At 42.0% G+C, this 22,916-nt stretch overlaps 1 protein-coding gene across 4 annotated transcripts in view; it reads right to left on the reverse strand.

The window, feature by feature from the left end:
• Nucleotides 1–22,916, reverse strand: part of LOC119646681 (nose resistant to fluoxetine protein 6-like) — a 59,936-nt gene that overhangs the window by 20,380 nt on the left and 16,640 nt on the right. The window lies entirely within an intron of this gene.

Consider the following 22,916-nt stretch of genomic DNA (forward strand, 5'->3'; position numbering starts at 1 on the left):
TTTCTAGTCGTACACGGAAAATATTTCCCTCACAGAGCGAATATGAAGCTAATTTATCCGGCTTATCGGGCCTCGTTGATATAGACCGCTCATATTCCGCTTGCATGGAGTTATCCCTTTAAGTAGGATAGCGCACAGATTATACTTAACTAACTAACCTCTCTCTCTCTCTCGAAATCTCATGCAAAAAAAATGACGAATTAATATTAGCCTCTCTCCCGTACGTACGGCCTTCTTCCGAACGTTCTACTGTCCAGGAAATAGGACGTTCGATTAGCATGTGCCTGGAGATATCCAGATAATCTTGCGGATATTCTTCTGTGTAAACCAGATACGTCCAACGTCCATTGGATAGTTCGTAATCCGTTTTCATTAGTAATCTCTTGTAGTCTATGGGCATCAAAGTATTTTTTCAATATAGGTTCCTTCCCTTTTTTGCTCAAAGATCCAATAAGTTCTTTGTTCAAATGGAGGAAAAGGAGAGCTAAAATCGATCAAAGATGGAACGAGAGTCATTTCAGCATCGGCAAAGCCGTAGCTATTATGCAAAGCCAAATTTTTATGGAACTGACATGTATTGGTGTTGGGAGCATCATCTATCCGTGGGTGAGTATTAGATACCTAAATATCAATTTCAGGACCGAACACGGTGTACTGAAAGCGGATACGTAACCGTTTCTTTAGATCCGGGGAGAATCGTTTGAAAGTTGTTTGCAGTTCGGCATCTGCCCCAAGAATGCAGAGCCTTTAAATTTTGCGAGAAGATCCCCCCGAGCTGACTTGGATAATGTTCCCTAAACCCGCGCCTACCGCGTGTGGTACACTTAGTTAGTTGAATCGCTAGGAAAACCAACATGGGAGTTCATTTACGTGCAGTTCCACATAACTACATAACTTATAGCAATACCCGGCCAAATGGGGAACGAGAACAGTCTCGGTTTTCCATTAGAACTGTGTGGTACGGTCTCCCAGAATTTGCCAGTGTATTCAAAGCGGAAGTACTGGCGATAATGGAAGCCTGTCGATGGTTGGGGCATGATCCGAGCCTCAAGCGTAACATAGCCATTTGGCCGATAGCCAAGTAACCATTAACACTTTGCACTCAGTGGCCGTATCCTCCAGACTGGTAGAGCAGTGCAGAAACACTCTGAGCGTTTCTCGCAATACGCGCCCGTGGCTGTGCAACGAGTCGCAGACTAGTACCGCTTTTCTACTCGCAGCGACACAATTCGGGCCATCATCAGGGAGCGTTTTTAACTTGAGGTCATGCCGGAAACTGTTGATCGAGAATCGATGGGAGCAGAGGCGGCGTTATCAACAACACCACGTCGCACTGCAGACAACAGTTTCAGTAGACGCCAAAGCACTCTTCTCCACCGTCCAGCTGAAGTTCCCGCTGAAGTTCGAGAGGAACTCCAAGGGCCAACTATAGAATTCTCGGAAATGGAACCTTTGCAGAGACCAGGTATTCCCAAGCCCTATGCACCGCCAGCAACTCCGAGAATTCTATCTCAAATCAATGATAAGATTGCATCTCGGCTCTGTGTTGCTATGTCATTGATGCAACTACAACAACTTGTGTATCGTGGTACAGTTACGGCTGTCAGATTGCACATTTAGAAGATTCGCTTTCGCGTTATTGGTTGCGTGGTTTGAGTGATCGAAGAAATCCACCATGTCTGGAACGTCGGCGGGACTCTCTAAGGCAGGACATTGCTAGACTGATTCAAATCAGCACGGCAATGCAAGAAGACCTGTGAGAAATAAAATGGAGAGGGTTTACAGTAACTATACCATCCCCAGTGAAGCACCAGCAATTAAAATTCTGGACACATTAAAAGAGAAACTTTCTGTCGTATGCAGTCGATTACGACGGTATGGCGAAAGTCACTCCAGACGTGTCCAGAACGCAACTTATGCGAGGAACCACCGAACTATAGACAGTATAGTTTCCGGTGAGGGAAGCGAAAAAATATTGGGGGCGGGGGCTTTGGGGTTTACCTACCCAGCATACTGAGCATTCTGAGTGAATCACCGCCGAAGGCCACTACGCCTGGCATGAAATATGCGGATGTTACCGAAGAGGAAGTTTGACGAACCATAAACAGCTCGATGAACTGGAAGGGCCCAGGTCTAGATCGGGTGTAGAATTTCTGGTATAAGAAATATACCAGCGTACACAATCGGTTAGCATATAGCATAAACCAGATCATTAGTCGGTCGGAGGAATTTCCACCCTTCCCCACTGCGGGGATTACCTAGCTTATCGCTAAGGACACGGTTAGGGGCCCTGCAGACACAAGACCGATTACTTGCTTACCAACTGCCTACAAATTCATAATGTCCATTATTAGTGGAAGAGCCAATGCGCACCTCGAGACCAACAACATTCCGTCCGAGGAGCAGAAGGGCTGCTGAGTCGGGTCAACAGAAGAATTTTGTTGACTGAATAGAGAAACATAAATTTCAATTAATTTTTTTTATTTGAGGACCGCTTTTCCGTCTACTCCTCTCTAGCTCCGCAGAACTGTTTTTATAAAGGAGCATCCTTCAACAGAATGCCCTGAGGATGCGTCTCACGATACATCAGAGGTAGGGAATTCGTGGATTGAGGATGCGATACGTCGTGGATCTTCTCTTTCGATCGTGGCACTCGGATACTGAGTCGAGCCGTTATTTTTTTTACTTTCATGTTTCCATTTTAGCTGTTATGTCGGTAAGCTCGCGCAAATCAGTTTTTTTTTATTTTTCAGGATCCGGTGCCGACCCACGCATCGGAAAGGACACGCGAATTTTTGTGAAATGACAAGTGTGGGATCAAAGTGTTCAAAGGGCCTCCCCATATTCCCGAGCCTGGTGAGAACAAAGGTGTGCAAGCAATATTTGATATTCGATTTTTGGGATAGTTCTCCCCTCTTGGCTGTCTTTGCCCACTAAGGATGGTCTTTTGACCAACGCAATCCCATTTTTGTCATTACATGTTCTGGACGACGCTGTCTTGTACCCGAAGAGGCAAAACCTGACTGGAGAAGACCTAAATGCCGCGACAGTTGAATAGTGCATGCCTCATCCAAACTCCAGAGGGAAATGGATCCTGGAGATCATGACGAGGACGAAGTTTGTTCTTTTAAATACCGGATCTCTGCCAACAATCTGAAACCCAAACTTAGGAATCACTGGTACCCTAGGTTGATGAATTCAGGAAGACTTTTCGGCAAGCGACTATTAATACATTGGGTTTGAAGTGGTCGACATTTCCTCTTGTCGTAAACCGGCGCAACGCTGTCCCCGCACATGAAAGGTTGTGAGACTTGTGAAGATTTGGGTAGAGAGAGGTGCAGCTCACACTCTCGTAAATTCAGTTGCGAACCTGATAACGACAACCTACGGAGCTTCCATACCCGGGAAAGTTTCTCACACAACACATTTGTTAAATTCAACCTCATAAACAGGCTCATAGGTCTAAACTTTGAGTCTGGCTCAGTTAATTGGTCTACCTGGCTTACAAAAACATCATCTTAATATAATAGCAACAGAGCAATCTAGTGCGCAATCTGGTTTGCCTACTACTGAGACATACATAAAGGTTTGTAAAGACATGTTTCTGAATAGTGAGCATATACGTAGGTTTTCATTGCACTACATAAAGTTGTAAAGTAAACCCCTTTATATGCGAAATTGTGTAAGAATAAAAAAGTAATTGAATACATCTCATGGTAGAAACGTCGTTTCTGTAATTCACATAAACAAACATAACAAGCACAATCATTTCTAGAAGGTAAAATTAAAAAAAGGTAAAAAATCTTGCATGTAAATGCACACGCATAAATAACACTTTTAATTTCGTAACATTTTTTACGACCACTTCGAGCAAAAAACTCCACTGCAACACGATAAAATGCATAAATGTTACAATATTCCTCTAACCATAATTTTACCATAAAAGAAATTTAAATGATAGTAAGTCATGCGACCTTGATACGCCGGGTATAGTACGTTGACTTTAGTGGTCCATTGTACGCTGCCCTACCATCACGATCTTCAAATTTCATTTAAGATACAAACATATCTTGTATCTAAGTTATTGCAAAATTTCTTGCATTTTTCTTTCATTTTATTTCGGAAAATAGGTCAATTATAATAGTTTTTACATTATTTGCATACAATGGAAGTTTTGGAAATCTGAAAGTGAAATTTTTGATCAGATTTAATATTGCAGGTTATCGGAGTAACAAGTTTCGAAATGAAGTTCGAAAGTATCTTTGACATTTTTTAGATATAATATGTATAATAGAAATGCATAGCTAAATTTGGGCAATCTTACCTTTAATTTGCGCTTACGACAAAGCCCTAGTAGAGCCATTAATAATGATAATTAGACAGCAATATTTAAGCCACTCATTCGGGGAACCCCCGCAATAAGTCACTATTGCAATTTTCAAATATTCCTCAACAAGATCGCGATCTTTTTCTGAATGATTGAAAAACTGGATCTGCAATTGTAATCGAAAGTCAACTTTCCAAATTTATCTCTATTGAAAGTATTTTAATTTATTTATAATTTTTGCACTTTGAACCGAAACCAGTTACGAAATTTTGATGGTGATGATGGCATCTAATAAATTCAGGCCGATTTTAGCTGAGATACATCATATTAGTATACATTTGTGTACTTATGCATATGAAGACATCAGCCTAGTGGAAAATAAATAGTTTTTTGTGATTATAATAATAATCTGATGCAATATCTGCATGAAGTTGAAGAAATGTATGAAGCGTTTTAACTTGTGAATGTTGTAAATATTAAGGGGGTCATCCCGTGTGTCGGATGTGCGGATTCGAATTTTTTTTGACATCAATTATATCTAGATATAGTGTAGAATATATGGGCAAAGTGATTTTTTGATATTCGGGGTCGTTCGAACTTTATAGTGTTAAAAACGTGATAAATCACATGCCAGATTTATGTCGATCGCCGTAATAAAGCGCATTTTTATCGGTCCGAATAAAGCCAAGGATGTAGATGTGTTTCTTGAAGAAACCTAAGATTTATGGACTAGGTATAGCAGATTAACGGTCGGTTAAGATTTTCTGGTTGAAAATCGCATTCTCCTTTTTAAATGCATTTTTCTCGAAACTGCCTGTTGAAAATCGGCTGCGTCCATAGCCCAAAATCTATCCAACGAAATTCTTTGAAATTTTCAAGATTTATTTAGAAAATATTTCTACGGTCTGCAAACTAGAATGATTGCGATTCTTTCAGTAGTTTTTTTTTAATCATTGTAGAAGCTGTGAAACAAAACCACTACTTTTTTCTTTAAGATGAACGCAGCGCCCTCTAGCGTGGCAGCAGAAAAACACCTTTTTGGAGATGGGTGTATAAATTGCTCTGTATTTCAATAACGAACTATGCGATTGGGCTGGAGAAATTACTATGAACGCTCAAGATATTAATAAATCTATGGTGAAAAATTCGTATATGTATCTTTATCCAGCTCTTCACAAAAAAAATCTAAAAAAAGGCAAAAAAACGGCCTTCACACGGGATGACCCGCTTAAGCGTTTTGGTAAGAGAGGTTGAAATGTTGACCAGGAAAATATCAAAAGCTTAAATTGTACATATTATGTGTCTGCACAACACCAAACATATCATAAGACTACTCGATAAAAACAGACGTAATAGGAATTCAGGGTCCTTGTGTTCTCCTGGAAAAAATTACAATACGAGGACCCTTTCATCGTTGCTGTACACATATAAGTTCATGATATAAATACAAAGCACACATTTTGATAATGATCAAGTAGAAATTACAATGACACCTAACAGAAAACGCTAACGTTGCACCGGTTTGCCCTGTTATCAAATTTAGCGCTCTAATGCCACACTATCTAACCTTGTAAACATAAACTCCTTGTAAATACCATATTTTGTTAAACTTTGCGTTAGCTATGTTTACAAGGATAGGCTCATTAACAATATAAGAACCAGGAGCAACAGCAACGCAACTGGCAGACATTGTAACCTATACCACCTCTCCCTCTTCTTCAGCGCTTTTCCCGTTCAGAAGCTTGGTCGGTTCGTCTTGCTTGGTTGCGCCACTTTGCTCGGTCAAAGACCTGATCTGGATAGAGTCGCGAGGATCTCAAATCACCATTCAGCGTAAAGAGTCATCATTGTTTAACCCGATCTTTTGGTCATATCCCATCGATTCCGTTGTTCAGTCCAATCTTGCAAGTGAGTTCTCCTTAGTGCGAATTACTTGTTGGTGCCGTCCAAAACGTCCTTCTCGCAATTTTTCCAGGATCAGTGCAGTCCTATATTGATGGAAGATATTCTGATTTCACCATGGCATGCTACGCCACTGGTTTAACACAACATTTTCGTCTCCATGACCTCGAGGCGCCATTCATTGTCTTTTATAGCCGGCCAACATCCAGAACGGCGAACGGCAATACAATAAATGTTGTAGGCCCCATGCACTAGCAACAAATAGGTCAAAGACACGATATGCAACGGTACGTTGTGCAATTGCTTTTCCTATAAACTTAAAATTTCGCTCTAACATTGGTTACAAGTTGGAAGTTATACGGGTAATATGTTATCAAACGCTATTTTATCTATTGCTATCTCATGAGACTTTTCTCCAGTCTAGTTAAAAAAAATGTGGACGGGGCGGAGCGGCGAGGGGTGCCTCTCTCTGTAGCCCCTTTGCACATCGTGACGATGATAACTCTACCAACAATCAGAGTGAAATTATGCGGTGTTTCCAACGATTAATTAATTGAAGTAATAAAAACTTGTTGTTTCTTTTTCGTTGGTGTGGGTATTTATTCTTGCAAAAACCGATATTTCGGGAACCACTTGTTCCCTTCATCAGTGCTAACAACTTGTTAGCAGGGCCCAAATGAGGGGAGAGTGTATTTAGGGGGACTACTCATTACAAAGTTACGGCACCCCGAAATTTTCGTATCATAAATAAGCGTGTTGGTAGATTGAAGTAATAAAAACTTTTTGTTTCTTTTTCGTTGGTGTGGGTATTTATTCTTGCAAATACCGATATTTCGGGAACCACTTGTTCCCTTCATCAGTGCTATCAACTTGTTAGCACTGATGAAGGGAACAAGTGGTTCCCGAAATATCGGTATTTGCAAGAATAAATACCCACACCAACTTGTTAGAACTGATGAAGGGAACAAGTGGTTCCCGAAATATCGGTATTTGCAAGAATAAATACCCACACCAACGAAAAAGAAACAAAAAGTTTTTATTACTTCAATCTACCAACAAGCTTATTTATGATACGAAAATTTCGGGGTGCCGTAACTTTGTAACGAGTAGTCCCCCTAAATACACTCTCCCCTCATTTGAGCCGCCATCACTTTTTAAGGAAGGGATTGACGTCCCGATTTATCAATGGGGTTTGAAAGAGATGAACTCCCGCCTCGCATCTTCCTTCATCCCCTCCTTTGCCGCTGGTACGTTTTGACATGAATTGAGTGCTAATTTGAGAAGCCATAGGATTTAAAGGGGTAGCAACCGCCGCAATCCTTTAACGGGTGCCTTTCTCTTTCTTCTACATATCCTTTCCATCGTGTTTCCCACTCGGGAAAGGTTTTGAAATTCAAACTTGGCCATTTTTTGAGGTGGTGAGCTCCACAAGTGTTGATTGTTTTTGAAGGGGGGCGATGGGGCTATTTCCCCTTTCAAAAATTTTCCACCACTCCTGGGGGTAGGGTTGAAAATTCAACCTTCACCAAAATTATATTATATTCAGCCATCAGCTGAAAAATATTGCGTAAAACTTCCATATACAAAACAATGTGTTGCGCAAACATTTCCGCTGCGCAAAAGGTTTCGAACATGTTTGAAATTCGTCAAAAATTTGCGCAATCCATCAAACACGAGATTTAAGACTTTCGTTGACGCTTTAATAACCAAGAACCTCAGTTATGAAACGCCACTTCATCTAGATAAGTTGAGACTCAAACACAAAGGCGGAGTAACTGCGTGCGTGCGGAGTGATAGAGCTGTCAAATGAAGTTCTTTACACGGACTTGTATGAGGCATTTTCAACAAGTCCGATGCGCTATGCGGCACGCAAAAAAGTACGGAAAATTGAACTTTTGCGATGCGTGACAGATAAATTTGTTGCGTCATTTGCAATATGGGGACGCTTTTCGTTTTCGGCTGCTACTTTTGGATATAATTAATTTCATTGAATTCGTTTTGAGAACTGTGGAAGGCACTGTTTGCGCTGCAAGTGCTAATTATTAATGTCACTTGTGCTAATTATTAATGCACTTGCATCATCGTCTGCCTAAAGTGCAAGAACAAAGAAGAGTGGTGAGAAACTGTTTTGATATACTCATTCCACTTCGAACTTTACTTTTCGCACCGTTGTAGAGCAATTCAACCCAGCCCACGAGTTCTTCTGGCACTAGGTGTTGCCGTAGAGCGTACCAGATGAGTTCGTGTGCCATAGAATTAAATGCTATCTGATCTAGAGGATCCAGATGCGGTGTTGCTCTGTGTAACCGCGCAGCGTGTATTGCGTCAGTAATTCCACAGTTATTTGGAAGATATCACGAAAACAATTGTCAGGAATACGTTTAAAAATCATCATGGTGTGGGACGGTAGCTTGAACATTTTGCTGGGCTACCTTTCTTTTTTCATATTGGTGGTACTTTCTGCCAATTAAATGGTATTCTATCATCCTGAATAACCCGATTGAAGAACATATTGTTGTTTCCCAGGTTTTCGCTTTCCAGAGCTGAGATGTGATGTCGTCAGGTCCTGTTACTTTCCCTGATTTCATTCCTTTTATTTCTTCCTCGACTTCGGTGGTGCTGATAGGTGGAGTTGCTCCAAATGTCGACAATGCTTGTGGAAGCAACAGATGAGTAAATTATTCAGTTGAAATCTGCTCGAAACATTCTCGCCATCTATTCATCGCGGTGAAATACTGCTCTTTTAAATAACACAACAGAAGCATTCGATATTCTGTGTACGTTGGTTGGCTTTTTACGATCCAGATCTCCTTCGCCATCCCAAGTATTTCGGTTGATAAACCGCTTATCTGGCTTGATGACCTCGATGGTTGCATAGGCCTATTTGTAGATCGTGTATTTAACTTGCTTATGATCACGATTCATTGGCATTCGTAATGGTTGGCAGTCATTTCTTTCTCATGAAAATGCCACCATCTAATGTGCGGCGGGCCAGTGCGTTCCTCACGATGTTTTATGGGTGTCTTGATTCGCAAGATGCAGACATGCATATGATGCAGACATGTATTTGTCTTGCGCCATCTAAATTACTTCTGCCTTAACGCCGTCCATGCGTGAAGGACCCTTGCCCATTTCTTGACAAGTCCGAAGCCCGGCCCGTCCCGCCGCGTCGACTGACGTGAACACCCTAACATTTTTCCTGATACTTTGGATATCTCAACAGGATAATTTTTTTAACGACATTAAATGCTTTTTCTTAGGATATCTCAACAGGATAATTTTTTTAACGACATTAAATGCTTTTTCTTGATCGGCCTGTCGCGGGACCTGTCACCAAAAGAGATCAAGTAAGATTTAGCATAATGGAGTAACTCCAAGAAACTTTATTTATTTATCTTTCTCCCTGAACTCAGCACTTTATTTTTATTTTACTGAGGATGGTATAAACTATGTTACCTCAAACCGCCCTCCTTTTCTGGGCTTGGAATTAACGTGCTATATAAGTATATATTTATAGTTGACGCGAAAATTCAACTGCATCTGGATCTTGAGGTGTATTAAAGCACTTCTTTCAGCGAAACGGTCAGAGTAATCGATGCGCTTGCCCCGTGATTACGGTAGATATATAAGTTAGTATCAAGGAGTGGTTGGAGGGACACCATGGAGAAGTTAATTATAATCTCAGTTTATCCCGGATCTTGGAGGATATCACCAATACTAAACCTCTATACGTTTAAATTGGAAAATTCTGTCGATTGACTAAACTGTAACGGAGTCCCAGAGGATCCAGAACACGTATTTTTTCCATTGTCCGAAATTCATTAAAGAGCAATTAAATCTAGAGGAAACTCTAGGTGAAGAGTTGATACCGGAAAATGTGGTAGAGAGAATGCTGGTATCACAAAAAGGTTGGGATGTGATCAACTCCATGATCCATCCAGTGTAAACTTTGTACAGTCGAGGAGGCTAGGAAAACGCGTTTACGAATGCCGAATATAGAAGAAAACAAGTCGAGAAACCGGAAGTTTGACGCTTCAGGTATCTTTTATACCTTTTGTGTTTTTCTATGTGAGGAGCATAACGCAGTTCGCCATTGGCTCATAGCATTAACTCGAGGTATTTAAATAGCTCAGTTCTGTCAATGACAGTAACCTGCCCAGAATTGAGCGATTGACATATCCCGGGTCAATGCTTTCAGCCAATGGAGATCTGTGTAATGAAATTGCTTCACAGATTAACGCAGCCAGGATGAAGTGGCATTCCACAACTGGTGTTCTTTGTTCTGAGTGTTGGCCGACTATAAAAGACAATGAATGGTGTCTGCATTGGACTAGTGGTGTGACATGTTTTGATCACATCCGAAATGCGGTGCTCAGAAGTGGCGGTGAGGAAGACGGGGCGGCAACCCTGTCAGCTGAACCAAAACCAAGTGGCCGAGGAGAACCTCCATAGTGGTACCACCGAGAGACGCTGTACTCACTTTGGCTTGCCGGCCGTGATGCAGTAGGCGAATGCTCCAAAAGCCTAATCAGGGCGATCAGACCCGAGTCTGCACGGGGACTCATCTGAAGTGGCAATTTGGTCACGAGACCTTACCAGGGGTATACTGGTACCATCGGAACCGGGATAGCCCCTGGACTCTCATACTTCGGGTGAACAGCTCGGTTGTTTGCGGTTGTTTCGGTTGAGTTTCGCAGGTGGATTTTGTGATCGCCTTTTTCATGTCGAAAATGTGAGGTCCCAGTACTATAAAAAGGCCCATAAATGCTCACATCCTTTCTCCAAGCTACGGGCAGAGGTAAAGGATTTACGGGGGGATCACCAATGTTGCAGATAGCTTTCATTAACGCGTTATATTCATAGGTTTTGTTGAAACTATATTGCTATAATTACAACGAGTTGAGCTAATACAAAGCAGAGGGAGGATGTTTTTTAAGCAGGTCTGAACTCTGTCCTGCAAACCAGTGCGGAATAGTAGAAGAATTGAACTTCCACCAGTTTCAGCAGCCCCTAAATTGAAAAAGTGAATGAGCAGTGATAGATGTTTTTAGTGTAATAAGGCCCGATCGATGGGCTTAATTTTGAAGGGTTTTGTGTTCCTGGCAAACTTAAGGTTGGCCTAATTTTATTTTGCTTATAGCCTCGAATGTTTTCCTGACCTTATTTTGTAGCACTTATACTATACAATACGAGTAGAATATGAAAATTCCAGAGACGTAACATTGTTGTGATCATATGAATTATACATAGAATCCCTTTTTATTAGGGTTCCACCGGTTTCAGGAAAAAGAGTACATTAGTATTTTAAAAATATAGACATACGTTTGTTAGCAATATCAGTTATAAATAGCAGCCAAACAAATTTCCCTTTTAACCTAAATTTCTTCTCTCTTTCTTAGTAATAATCTCCGTAGGCTGCCATTGAATGTAAAAAGCATACCTGATGGATAGCTCCGGAATGTTAGCGCCATTCTGCATTTCAAACTTGAAACTTTACTGCAGCACTTCATAGATTAATCGTACCTTACCTACGATAACCTGTTCTTTGCAACCAAACTTCCACTATCTACACATTGTCCATAGTAACCTTACATAATTTCTTGCCACCCATGCTGCACCATGGTCCGAAGAGACGGCGACCTCGCAAGGCTATCAACTCGCAAGATCAGTTTCAAGGCGTCTGCGTCTGCACGATAAGCATGTCTATATCTGCGGAGCGTTACTGTTGAGTCCAGGAATTCCCACTTTTATAATATATTTGATACAGTAACCGGACCCATCCTCATGTTTACATACAAATGGACATATGTGCTTCGATTACGTTGTACAGCATATTTGCCCAGATAAGTGTGACTTTTTACGGTGTTTGGTTGGATTAACCAAGTCCGAGTAACCGCCGATCAGACATTTATCCATAATGAATGGGTAACCAAACTCGTAACGCTTTTATAATCTGACCGGCTTGCACATGGTTATTATGTACGAGTGTTGACTGAGGGGCTAGTTGTGCCGGACGAAAACACAAAAGATAGTGAAAGTTGCTGGGTTGATGGAATTAGGTTTCTGGTATACACACGTCGTTTTCGCTCACTGTTCGGTCCTATGTGGGGTGCTGGGGGTTCACATTCTGTCCTCTATTAAAAATATGGTTTAGCCAGATTATTTTATATTAGATAAAAAGTGGGTCAGAGCGTCAATCAATTGCGTCTTAATGACATATATCTCAATGTCTCGATAAAGCTACCCGAAAGATCGATTGGGGTACCGTATTTGGGCATAATGATCTAAGAGTTGAAAACCACCATGGCTTGTTGCACGAGGCCGTGAAAATTGCGTTTTGGTGGAGAGGACCTTTTACCAAGTTTTGTGATACTCCTACTACAATGGTGCCCTGTTTATGTAGATCCCGTATCCGTATCATACGACTATGTCCTTTTTAAGAGGTAACTCTCCGTTAACTTAGCAAAACACTCATTGTCAGGCAAACCAATCTCTATCGGTGTTAATCTACTCACAGTTGACCGTATTGAATACTATTCGACATCATCACGGAACAATATTTGTTGGAGGTCATCGACTTTCATGCTAAAATTATTATCTGCTTATTGGCATCAACTGTATAATGAACTTGACGAAATCCAAAGTATCGCTTCCACAGACATCTCTTTATCACATCATCCAAAATGCACACTTCAAAAAGTTAATCAACTATTCTGGGTTGGCCTTAATAGTGGGGTTAAGAGCCTTATAGGTGAGAATTAAAACCGGAACTTTTTATTTTTAGTTCTCCTGCAGAAGTTCTTCCCCAGTTACTACAGATATTGTGAAAAATTAATAATTAAAATTAATTATATTTTTTCGACTTCCGGATCCAAGGGCTCTGCCGCTCATCGAAGTTTATTTAGGTCTCCTTAGTGTACTACCATGCTCCCCTGCCAACTTTATCCTCAGCTAGTTCTGTTGTGCAGTGGTTCATTGTAACGTTTTTGACGAATGAAGGAATAAGACTACCAGAGAATTGAACCCCGCTAGGTGGCTAATTCAGGCATGAATCTTACTCCTTAAACCATCTGCAGGATTAGCACGAAAGTCTGTCTGAAGAATAGTATATGGTACAAAATTAGTTCTCCAAATTTCACCCCAGCACAAACCTTATTCCAGTTAGTGAGCTTCTGAAGGACCATCGGACCCCATTGACGAAATCGCTTCTTCATTGAGCCTAAATTGTGGATAGTCACATCCGCTTTTCAGTGAATAATTATGGTTTACCCAAGATCCCAGCGGTCTATTATTAGCGCTTAAAGCGGGTGAAGATGAAAGTAAAGACCTACTGAAGAAAATCGAAGTGGCCCTAGGTTACGCTGCGGCGTAATGAGTTTGGATTCGGTGGAAAGCGACTGCAAAGCTTGGATGAAGTCAGACACAGAGTCCGGGATCTGTGAAACCTTCCACCCTCAATTAAGGCTACAAGCAGGGAGTAAGGCTAATGCGTTGCGACTTAAGAAGACGTACCATAGCAGACAGATAGTATCGACAGGGCGCCATATGGAAGCAAGCAAAAAGGCTGTCGCATCAACCAAAATACGTATTGGATAGATGGTCTGCCCGATACGTGAACTGAGTTCAGGGCATAAATGCTTTAGGTGATGGTCATTTTGCCACATAGCGAAAGCTTGCATTAGCTCGCAAGACAGACCCAATCCGTGGAGCCAAAGTTGTAAAGCACTCCAACGGAAAGCCCAAATACGTGTTCTGTGTGGACGCGAAAAATAGCGACAACGCCCACATTTCAGGCTTGACTTCAAAAAAACATATTGAGTGTTCTGCAACTAAAGCGTCTTCTATCGCTGTAACAATCTCCAGAATACTACCGAATATTGCTAGACCAAGATAAAGTTCTTATTTCAAGGGCAAAAGGAATGGGATGAGTTACAAACTAGTCGTTGGAAATACCGCATCATTCTGCACATTCGAAAATATATTGAACTAAGGCACAAGGAATTAAACTACGAGTTAACACAGTTTTTAAGTGGACATGGAGGTAATCTTGTTTACCTACATTGATTTGGTCACGACAAGTCATCATGTTGTCCAAGATGTGGTAACTCGGCCGAGAATGTAACGGCGACGTCCAGCCCCGCGACGCAATACTTTATATAGTTCCATGGGGAGAATGGGAGGAGAAGGAGGTGGTTTAAATCAGTAAGAATCTCACTTGGCTTTAAACTTTCAAACCATGAAAAAACCACAGTGTAAATGCCCCTGATCAGAAAAAAAGAGGTAGTTAGGCAGTAATGAGTGGCCGCTACAAGGAACCCAAATAACGCAGCTATGGCCCGTTTTAATGCCACATTACAAAGACCGCGGCAGCTATGGAAATAACAAGGGAGTAAAACCATACTGGTCACACCTCCGGTAGTACCAACACATGCGGTTCTTCAGATCCTATTAGGTTTGGTCCTATTATATTTCTTGCTTAGCATTAGCTACCATATAATAGAACCGTACGTTAGGTTGGGATAAACATTGTCCCTGTTCATTTAAAGAACCACTCCCGGCCGGAATAGCCTTTTTTCAATGTCTTATTGCACGCATAGAAAACAATACAGGCCTTCTGAAACGCAAGTTCTATGCTTAGTCTGCAATTTAACTTAGGATTTGGGTTGACATATAGGTACTTTACTGGCAAGTGTCAATCTAAGCCATTGAGTCGGTGGTCGGGTCTGTGGAATTCGGGTCTCCTTGTCTTGGTGGTAAACAGTGTCAACTCCGGTTTGGCTAGATTTATGCGATTCCGAATCCCACCCACAAGCATACCTTTCCAAGTTGCGCTCTATAATGTCACTTATAACCGATTAAAACTCTCCTGCTTCTGCCCAGTATTCATAGAATTTAATGTATCACTGTCCACTTGAGCATCGGAGAAATGACGGCATACTGGGCTATCCTTCTAATGATAACTCTGATCAAGCGACTACATTCCAAATCAGATTTGATTATCTGGTTCTTAGCATGCACCCCTCCAAACATATTCTGGTTGGAACCTTTTTGGTACTTACATTATTGAATGCTTCTTCACTAGGCAGCTAGGGTATATTGTGACAGTCAGGTGTATTGCTCGCATTGTAGCAATCGTGCTGATTACCTCGTGAAGTGTAGTCTCTCTTAATTTGCTTTTTGCACGCGCGCTAAAATTCAGAGAGGGAACGACCTCTCTACGTTCCCTTCGTGTTGAATAAAAGAGGCAAAATTGTGCGGCCGAAAGTACTTTGCAGACTTATGGCTGCGCCTGGCCGCCTTCCATATTAGCACGGAATACCGCTCCGAAAATCTGTACAAGACACGGTATAACTCTTTCGTGCTGTTCCTGGAGCATGAGCAAGAGCATTTTTTATCCACTTAAAGATTGACCATCAATCATCTTCCGTAGCCTACATAATGACGAAATCTATGAGCGATACCATGACCGTCTAATTGTGGATAAAAGCCGGCTCAATAGGTTACGGTGGGTGGATCACTTAGTCCGTATGGATGCGGATGATTTAGCCCGAAAAGCTTTTGCTTTTGTTTGTTTTTTGTTATAAATAATGCACAACTCTGTATTTCACAGTAGACACCAAAAGCATTTACACTATCCAGTTTATTTCCGGTATGCATCCAGAAAGTACTCCCCATATGAACACACATTTCTCGGCAGAACCGAAGTTCCGTCGATTGTAGTGAATAAGTGTGAGTTTTGGTTGGTATCTGAAGCTTATTGTCTATCTAGCGGAGTTTTACCAAACTTCGCAAGAGGTTACCTCTTTCTTTAGTTTTTCTTTTTCGCCATTGGATAAAGTTTTCAGAAAAATTCTTTCCTATACACTAATAACGTACAGAAACTCCTAGTTTTCTCTATATCTACATTCTATTATCTTTCATTATCTTTCAGATGTACAATATTCAGATAAAACAACTGCTGAGATTCATTGGCTTTAAATAGTTCCTGCAGATATATATGGGCACAGCCGTTACCTCAACCAAGATGTGAACATATAAATGAGTTCTTACTTTCGCTGTCGCGAAAATGTTTGATAGGGAAATCACTCAAAGTGAAGATACAGATACTCATTATGTTAATCGAACTCCTTTTAGTTGATGGATACTCGCAGAATAAAATGGAAATCATGGAATCATGGCAATCAGTAGTTTTAAAAAGAAATATGAGCCCCAATAGTTCGGTTTTTAGCTAGTTTGTCAACTGCATGTTACTTCTTGTGGTGTTCAGTTCCAAATATCTAAATTTATTCATCTATGCCAACTTACCACATCCACTATTATCTCATTCATTCATCAGAAACAACATAGTTGATTGTTTACAGAATAATAGCGTACTCAGAATTATTTCTTGTGTATCCAGAACACTCAGCATAATTCAGCTACGAAGTTTACAAATATTTATCGGTGCATATTTAAGATATGCAACATTGTTGTACATAAGATGACATAGATTTCGAATATAATTTTCAAGTGGCTTCAGGCTCTCTTAAAACACAGTGGTTTTCTACTTAGTGACCGCGTCTAATGTTTCGAAATATCGTTCTGTCACGTCAACATTTTGTAAAGAAAAATTGTGCGGAAATCCCGGGAAATCAAGTAGATCTCGAAGCAACCTTCCGGATTATATATCTGAGAATATCATGGGCAACCACTTTCAGAAGACTCGGAATTTCTTGAATTTCTGAAATTAGTGAATTCTATTGATTCTTATGGGCGGAATGATCTGCCATTTCTACCAGCGTTATATTTTTTTCCAAACATTTGGTAATGAGTGGGTTGGGATGTCATTGGACCTTGTGAGGAAGTTGAGGGCAAGACGAGCTTGGACGACGTCTATACGGGGAATTTGACAGGAGTGGTACTGGATCTGGTTAGAGATATATTTCCACCGACCATCGTATCCTAGTTTGCTAGAGTGTTCGCCTTTCGGGCTAGAGTCCTCGCGCGGATTGACCTGTTTACGGACCGGATTTCATTCTAGGCGAAGGGAGGATTTCAAAGAATATCTGCTTCGAAATAACCTTTACTGAAGGGACCCCGTATATATGATATCCTTGGGGATCCAATCCTTTTGATTGTGTCGCTCTTTGTGTCTCCCCGCCCAACTTCCTCCCGGTCATTGTATCTTGTGTATATAGCCTCTGTGCTTGCCCTTCTCATCTGTATGAAGAATTATTTGATAGTTTGTCTGAACTCCTTACTGTCAGATTCCCTTCCCTCCCTTTCTTCCTTTGCGGAGATTTTACCCTACCCATGCTCCACTGGCCTAATCATTCTAGCCTTCCAATTCCTTCCAACAACCTCTCCCATTCTTCCCTTCCACTTTCTTCCTTTATAAACACTTACTCTGCCCTGAATTTCAATACCACCAAAAACTCCTTGGGCCGCACTTTCGATCTATTCCTTTCCAACCTCCCCGAGCGCCACCTCTCTTTATTTCCTTGCATATCCCCGTATGTCAAAACTGACGTTTACCACCCCGCGCTTGAATTTGAAGCGGAGCTCCCTCGTTCAAAACCCAAAACCAAGCGTCAATCCACTAAGTTTAATTTCCGCAAAGTCAATTTTGACGGTCTGAACTCAGCTTTAGCGTCTTTCAACTGGGTACATATATTAAGCAACTCATTATGTGATCAAAGTCTAGACACCTTTTACAATATCCTGCCCGATCTCCTCTCTCTCTCTTCCCCTCCCTGCCTACGTTCGTACCCAACTTGGTTCACAACGCAAATTCTTATTAACATTCGCTTGAAACATACACTGCGGAAGAAGTTTTGGGCTTGTAATAATGAAGCCGACCTTGCTCACTTTAAGACTATACGCTCTACTGTGAAGTCAATGGCCAGAAAAGCGCGTAAAAGGTACTTATTGAGTATCAAAGCCGCCCTTGTCTGCGGTAACCTAAAACCCTTTTGGTCTCACGCTCGCAATTCTCGTAATCCCACTCAATCTCTCCCTTCTTGTATCAGTTTTGCTTACTCCACTGCCAACTCCCCACAACAATCATGCGACCTACTCTGCAACTACTTCTCTTCAGTGTTTCCTCCCTCGAGCCCTCCACCCTTTACACCTCTCATAACTGCAGACTGCTCCGAATCTCTGACCATTCCTCTCCTTACGCCTTCCTTGGTTGAGTTCCTCATTGGTAATCTTGACCCCAATGTCGGACCTGAACTCGATGCGCTTCCTAATCGCTTCCTCCTGGAAGAGCTGGACTGTGCTCTCTTACAGTCCTACCTTGATCATTTAGTCCGTTAGTGTTCGGTCAACAAGCTGACACTGAAAGTCAACAAATGCCACTGGATTTGCTATTCGCTTAAACCCTCCCCAACATCCTTTTCCTATTCTCTCAGTGGACAACCCCTTTCACTGTTGACCTCCTTCAAAGACCTGGGTGTAATGTTCGACGACAAACTTTATTTCAATTCCCACTTCGTTGACATCATCAATAGAGCTTCTAAAATGTCTAGTTTTATCCTACGTTCCTCCTCCGACTTTACCTCAATCCAGCCCTCCTTAACACTCTTCTATTCCCTTGTCAGAAACATCCTTGAATATTGCTGTGTAGTCTGGTACCCCTTCCGTATTCGGGACTGTCGCGCTCTTGAAGTTGTACAACGCAAATTCACCCGGACCCTCTTTTACAAAAAGAACCTTGCAAGGATTAATTATCTGTCACGACTTTAGAAAACCGATCCGAATCATTTCGTCTGATACCTGTTGAATTGATTCAGTGTATTGACGCACTGCCAGGCCAATAGTATCGTCCGACTTCGATGTTGGAAGGTGAAAAGAGAGGTTTAAATTTGGATTTAAAGGCTGAAATTATCCGAATCTGTTGGGGAGTTGGATGCCTAGGATTCTGGCAGCATGGTCAGTGATGCCTGAACCGGTTTCAAGGAAAGAAAAATTGTTGAGGTTCGGGATTGCAGTAATATTAATGCTGATTAGAAAATTGTCAAGGTAGAAGTAGGCAACCCGTTTGTTGAAGTTAAGAAGGGCTAAGCTGAAGCGGGACAGGTTAATGTCGGGGGTATGATCTGGAAACGAATCAGTGAAGGCGTGTTAGCTTGCTGAGTATGCAGGGTTGGGACGCACAGAAGGTTTGAATTTTTTACAGGTCGCTGTTGGGGACTGATGAGGGCAGTACGAATGCTACATCGTGGAACACGGGGTTTGAAAAGGGTGATTTGAGGATGATTTCGTTAGAATAGGAAAGAAAGTGTCAGGAAGTGGGGGTTATGAGGGCAGGAATTTCCTAGCCATGCCACCGAAGTTTGGGGGAGAAAAAGGAGAATTATATTGGGTTTAAGTTCGCCCAGGAATAACTCAAATTCTGGTCTGCAAACTGGGAGGATAATTCTAGCGTTAATTACTGGATGTCAAGATGTTGACCATTGCCCTAAACATCTAAAGAAATTCCCGGGATTTCCTGAGAAAATCGAGGCAGTCAGGATTGGAGATGGTGAAACGCATTGCCAGATGGACGCGAGGTTTCGATAATAAGCCGTTTCGTATGGTGCTGCGAAGGACACAGATGATCATATGGATACCGGATTTTCTATCGGGCGTCCGGTGGACCGAGAAGAGTTTGGGAGGGACGGAAGGTGATTCTCCTTACCAAAACCCGAATGAAGGCAAAATCAAAGCGGTCCTCGAACGATGCCAACTCTTCGGCACAAAAGGCAACAAAGAAAGCTTGGCTGACAAAGGCTAATCCTAAATTCGCGGCCAAAGCTAGGGTCTTGTATGACAACACTAATCCATCCGGTTACGATACTGAGCAGCAGTGCGAAAAGCTTAAGAGGAAACTCCCCCTAGCTGTAGTGACTGCATCCTCACAAGGCATTATACCGTAAAATGTTACATCTAAACTTTGCCGACGAAAACACGAAGGAGTGGCACAGGCAGGAATGCTCTGAACGATGTGTGGAAAGTTGCGTGACTTACCCTCAAAAGGGTCTCTGAGTGCTTCCTCTGCCTCAATTTCCAGCATGCTGACCTGTTGTATGTCAATGGAAATGATCGACTCCGCTCCTGCATGGTGGTCTCAGAAGTCTTCCAGCCTAATAATTATGTGAGGCAACATAAAAACAGTCAAACTAACCATGGAAGGTCAACAGGGAGATAAAGAGATTCTATGGTGCTCCGCATATTTTCACTGAAACATTCATCAGAGCTATCCAATATGGCAAAATAAAGGCTTGGGTGTAATAGCAGGATGTGATGTCAAGGCACCACAAATGCTACCACATATGGGATTGACACTATTAGAGTATCTAGTAGGAACCGATCTGCAAATCCTGAAATTGGGTAATGAACCCACTTTCTTCAGCGTGGTCAGGCGAGAGGATGTCGACATCCCATGTTATTCCCTGACAACAGGTGCATTGATTTCGTAATGGACCCACCTGCAGCCACTCCGTTTCAGAATCCCCGGAAGGCAGATTGGGTGACGTACAAAATAAAACTAAATGCCCAAATTACGATCCCTGGGAGACACATCCATTGCTGGAATTGAGAAGACAGCTCATATGATCACAACTAGCATGATCTTTCGAAGAAAGTTGTCCATTAAGGACGCCAAAGAAGGGTAAAACCCCATGGCGGAACTATGGTTTGGATTTGTTCCACAATCATGCTGCGAAGTCTGATTCAGCAACTGGCTGAAATCGGAATGAAGAGGCAGAGAAAAAGCATAAGGCTAAACTATCATCATGGAGACGCTTTTGCGAAGTGACTAACTCTCTTGAGGCAATCTCAAAGCTGAAGCGGATCCTTGTCAATGAACGTAGCCAGAAGCAGGATTATTTACGTTTACTGAGCGGGAGGTACGCAGAAAGTGATGAAGAAACGGAAAACCATTTGCTTGAAGTACTCTTCCCAGGCTGCATCCAAAATCTTATCTCGGGGCTGATAAGTGTATAGGGCCCTCAACCGAGAGACTGGAATGTGGCATGTAAAGTAGTATCATTGAAGCGAGTAAAATGAGTGTTTAACTAGTTCCAAAGATGCAAGTCTGCAAGACCGGATAGCATCATTCCTGTGCTAGTCTGGGTCCCCTGGGTCTATCTATTCGTGATATACACCGTACTCGCTAAGCATACGCTTATATTCCAATTAACTGGATATTTACTCCCAAAACAGAGAAACCTACCTACATATACGCAAAAGGTTTCCAACCGATCAATCTTCTTCCTTTCTGCTAAAAGGACTAGAAAGACTAGTAGATCGGTTCATAATGGATACATACCTTCCTAAATGACCACTTCACCATAGGCAACAAGCCTATCCGAAGGGCAAATCCACGGAGACAGCACTCCATGACCTCACGGCAAATATTGAAAAGGCGATGTCCGAAAAAGAATACGCCTTAAGCGCGTTCATGGACATCGAAAGTGCCTTCAATTATGCCTCATTCGCGGCAATTTGTGATGCGGCAAGACAGGATAGAATCGATCCGCTGTTAATCAGTTGGATCCTTCTCATGCTAGAGTGGAGAAAAATCCATATATTTGTCGGCCAGTAGTCTATTGAGGAAGGATGTCCTTGTGACTACCCACAAGGAAGGGTACCCTCTCCACTATTATGGCTTCTAGAGGACGAAAAAGTCTTCGCACAACCATTTGCGGACAATCAAGCCGTAATAATTACCGGCAAATTTTCAGGGACACACTATTTGCCCGCTTGAATGCAACTTTGCATGAAATCCGCAGTTGATGCCTCTACAATGGACTCACGGTGAACGCCAGGAAGACAGGATTAGTTCTGTACACTAGGAACGTTGAGTGGGGTAGCTATAAGCTGTTAAGTAAGTGTTTTTGGGTAATCCAATTATGGAACTGCTCCGACCCCTCGAAAAATGACGATTATATTCCAGGAGAAGATGCATGCCATTACATTGGCAGCAGAAGGATGTCAGCGACAAAATGGAGGGGTCGCACCATTCGGATCTGCTCCGACAGTCGGGTAGCATTATCAGCACTAAGCAGCAACGACATATCGTGTGGAGTCGTCATCAGGTGCTGCTGAAACTTGGCCGACTGAACGAAACATTCCGGTGTGGGTGCTAGGGCACTCAAACATCGCTGGTAATGAAGAGGCTGACAGACTGGCCCGCCAAGGGTCCGTATCCATAATGGTGGGACCAATTTTCGGCATCCGGCTATCCATTGTCGAGTCTATTCTGAAGGGTGAAATTGCGGCGAAATACTTGTGAAAGAACCTAGAGGGGCATTTTTGTTGTCCCTCAAGAAGTGGGCCAGGAAAACCCTAGTAGGGCTTTTAACGGGACACTGCTCCTTAATCTACCATATGGGAAAGATTGGGTGGTGATTTCGGCTATTTGAAACCAATCTGAGGAGGAGGAAAAGAAAGCCTTACACTTCACATGGAGCTGCCCGGCCTTCTCAGATCTCTTCAAGGTGACCTTGGTAAGGTTTTCTTTAATGAAGAATCTACACATTCTCTGCCTCTGGAAAATGTTCTCATATTCGCTAAAGAATACTAAACTAATCTAACCAAACCTCCGTTTTTTCACTATTTAACACTTTAGTCACTGCTAAAAAATACTTCACGCGCATTTTCTTTCAAGTTTTGTTCAACCAGACTTCTAAACACAACAAGCTTAAAAAAATTTCTAATCTAT

The sequence above is a fragment of the Hermetia illucens genome, chromosome 1 (genome assembly GCF_905115235.1).
Source record: "Hermetia illucens chromosome 1, iHerIll2.2.curated.20191125, whole genome shotgun sequence".
Lineage (NCBI taxonomy): Eukaryota > Metazoa > Arthropoda > Insecta > Diptera > Stratiomyidae > Hermetia > Hermetia illucens.